This window comes from Quercus suber, unplaced genomic scaffold (genome assembly GCF_002906115.3).
Source record: "Quercus suber isolate HL8 unplaced genomic scaffold, Cork oak 2.0 scaffold_665, whole genome shotgun sequence".
NCBI classification, from domain to species: Eukaryota; Viridiplantae; Streptophyta; class Magnoliopsida; order Fagales; family Fagaceae; genus Quercus; species Quercus suber.
In genome coordinates, this window is record NW_027070106.1 from 256,165 (window position 1) to 260,153 (window position 3,989).

General features: G+C 32.6%; 1 long non-coding RNA gene across 1 annotated transcript; it reads right to left on the minus strand.

Annotated features, from left to right (window-relative positions):
• Positions 1–124: 124 nt before the first annotated feature.
• LOC111992474 (uncharacterized) lies at positions 125–3,719 on the minus strand. The gene is made up of 4 exons (XR_010625952.1): positions 3,330–3,719; positions 2,849–2,883; positions 1,841–1,895; positions 125–322 (listed from the first exon to the last, which is right to left on the minus strand). It is a non-coding gene; the product is annotated as an uncharacterized LOC111992474 (long non-coding RNA).
• Positions 3,720–3,989: the final 270 nt, after the last annotated feature.

Here is a 3,989-nt window from a genome sequence, read left to right on the forward strand (position 1 = left end):
AATTTTTGCTTATAGTCAGATATGGCGAAGAAAATTATCGTCACCAATTTTATTTTTTTATTAATATTCTTTACATTTACTTGCCATTATATTAACCTGTTCATTTCTAACCAAATCCATAAAATAAAATAAAAACACATCCATTCATTTCAAACCAAATCCATAAAAAAACATCCATACAATCTAAAAATGCAATAAAGATGTTCACAAAGTAATTACAACCATTTATATACAAATGATGTCTTAGCTTCCAAACTTTACAGAAAATTATTTGAGCTCAAGTAGTTCCACAAAAGCTATCTTTTTGCCACCAATCCCATATCTGCACAAGTATAAAGGAAAATACATCAATAACAAACTAGACTGCAAACCTATATCCTTGATCAGATGTACTACAAAAAAAAAAAATATATATATATATATATTATTAGAAAGACAATGCAGAAAATGTCCACAGAATACCCAATAACAAACTAGAAAAATAATCATAATGCAACATCACATGAAGCCAAACTATCAAAGAAAGAAAACCCACAACACTCTCTAAAAAAAAAAAAAAAAACCAAACCCACATTACAAACCATGGAAAAATCACAAAGAATGTAGAAAAATCTCAATTTAAAACAAAACAAATAAAGTGCAATCCAAAACAAAAACCCAGCCACCATCATAAACACAAACCCAACCACCACAAAGAATAAAAAAATCTAGCCAACACTATTTTAAAAAAAAAACTAGCCACCACTATTAAACAAAAACCACAGCCACCACTATAAACAAAAAACACACCACCACCATTAAACAAAAAACACAGCCACCACCATTAACACAAAAACTCACCACCACCATTAAACAAAAAACACAACCACCACCATTAATACAAAAACCCAGCAACTAACATAAACAAAAAACCCAACCATCACAATAAACAAAAAACTCAGCCACCACCATAAACAAAAAACCCACCACCACCATTAAACAAAAAACATAGCCACCACCATTACCACAAAAACTCAGCCACTACCATAAACAAAAAACCTAGCCATATCACAATAAACAAAAAACCCACCACCACTATTAAACAAAAAACCCACCACCATTATTAAACAAAAAATACAGCCACCATCATTAACACAAAAACCCAGCCACTACCATAAACAAAAAACCCAACCACCACCATTAAACAAAAATCACAGCCACCACCATTAACACAAAAACTCAACGACTGCCATAAACAAAAAACTCAACCATCACAATAAACAAAAAACTCACCACCAACCTTAAACTAAAAACTTAGCCACTACCATAAACAAAAAACCCACCATTACTATTAAACAAAAAACACAGCCACCACCATTAACACAAAAACCCAGCCACTATCATAAACAAAAAACCAGACCACCACCATTAAAAAAAGCATAGCTACCACTATTAACACAAAAACCCAGCCACTACCATAAACAAAAAAACTCACCACCACCATTAAACAAAAAACACGGCCACCACCATTAACACAAAAACTCAGCCACTGCCATAAACAAAAAAAAACCCAACAATCACAATAAACAAAAAACTTAGCCACCACCATAAACAAAAAACTCACCACCACCATTAAACAAAAAACACAGTCACCACCATTAACACAAAAACACAATCACTACCATAAAGAAAAAACCCAGCCATCACAATAAACAAATAACCCACCACCAACATTAAACAAAAAACCCAACCCCCACCATAAACACAAAAACTTAACCACACAATAAACAAGCATATATAAGAAAACCCAAATCATAGACAAGATGAACTGAGCAACAAATCATATATTGGCAAAACTCACTTGTTTTTAATGGTCACAGCTTCTTCCAATTGCTTCCCCTTGATCCACATAGAAGCTGAAAATTAAGACAGAGAGCAATTAGAACAATCCCTTACAATAACAACGGCCATATTGCCATGAAAAATGGACAATAAGCTAAAGCAGAACACAAACTACAACTTCCAAAAACTTGACAAATCAGTTAAACTGACAAATATTTAATAGCAATTTCTAACTCTAGACCAAGTTTCAAATATTTTCTATAGCCACTTATTCTAAATAAAACAAAAGTGTGGAAGTATTTAAGGGGCAGTCTCATTGTGAGCCCTTGATGGTGCAGTTATATAAAGGAAGAGAAACTTTATTTCTGTCCGTTTTTAGTTTTTTATGAATGAATTCGCTAATAAATAAGCTCATGACAAGAAGGAAAGATCTTACTAGGTACCAACAAACTAGGTAGAACCATGATATTTAACACAGATTGAACTTAAATCATTCTTCAGACTATGGGTACAGTACAACTCAAAAGTCTCAAAGGTCAGAAGTGAGAATTATCTTATACTAATACAACATAGCCTGGAGTTCAATAAGTTTTATTGAAGACATAAATTCAGAGAGATTACATTACATTCTAACACAAAGGCATGCTTGAACCTGAAAGCATAAAGAGCAATAGATGGACTCTAAAACCATCCAATGCAAATTCACCCCAATTCAACCCCTCTTGACAAGAAACCTACGTTACACACTGCCAATTGAACAATATAACAAACACATGCAAGAAAGCCTCAGTCTTAAAAACACAATGCCGACAAAATTAAAATTAAAAAAACGATTCTATTTCACTTCTTAAAAAAAAAAACGATTCTAAAAATAACGATTCTGAGAGAGAGGTGTGAGATTGGGGATTTAGGGTTAAAGAGGGAAAATAATAATAATAAATAATCCACAAAGTCACCAAGTTTAACAGGGTTAAAGAGAGAGAGAAGAGTGATAAGAGAGAAAGGATCGATATCAGAGAGAGCTTACCGGTCTTTTTGGGAGGCTAAGAGGCGTGGGTCAGTCTGTGGGAGAAGAAAGAGAGAGTAACAGTGTTTTGTTTACACAAATAAAAAAAAAAAAAAAAAAATTTAGAACCCGCCTAAAAATTGAGCACCGCCCAAACAAAAATAAAAAAAAATTCAGCACGCGCTATTTTTTCTTTTTTCTTCAAAAAATTCAGTAAGCACAGTGAATAATTGAGAACCGTCCGATTTAACTTTAAAAACCGAAAACCTGTATGATTGAACCGGTTATAGGCCGATTTGCTTAAAACACCAAAACGCAGCATTTTTTTTTATTTTTTTGTTAGGAAAGACACAGCAGTTTTATAGTAAAGATTTGAAAAATAAAACAATCAACCAGGACTATCCTTTACCAATGAAGCTAATCAAAACATGAAAACTAAACAAGCAAATATAATTTCAAAAAAAAAACCCAGAAAAAAAAAAAAAAATCATTGAGTGCTTACAGGGGTTTTGGAAGAATTAATTTGGAGAAGAATGTCCTTGAGGCTTTGATCACTGGAAGCACTTTTCAAGTTTCCATGGCGATTCAGTGGAAGATCCAAACTTGTGCCATCCAACCCTTTCTTTGCACTGTCTTCATTTCCATTCGTAGTAGCAACAGACCCACCTTCATTTTCCTTCTCTTTTTTCTTTCTTTTTTTTCTCCTTTAGTATACACTTTGAGTGGCTGAGAACTAAGAAAGTCTTGGTTTTGTCCTTTGACTGAGTGTATAGCTAGCTTGTTCTTTTTCCTTTTATTTTGTGTGGTTTTCATAATCTTATTTTGTGTGTCTGACACCACACGTAAAGGTAAAGCTGAAAATTTTGACATTTGAAATGTGTAAACAGATTCCTTAAAAAAAAAATATCTGTAAACAAATTTTGGCATAATTTTTTTTACAATTTTGTATTACAACTTATCACATGGTGAGTTATAATTAGTAAGAGTATGTTTTCACATGTCCCACTAACATATTTTTACCAATCACAATTTACCATATAGCAAGTTGTGATACAAAATTGTGTCAAAGTTGTATCCCTAACATAATTCAATATAAAAGTTTAAGTACACCTCTAAATTTAATTTTTAGTACACCCTTGTCAGTACTTTTTTTTTAAATATT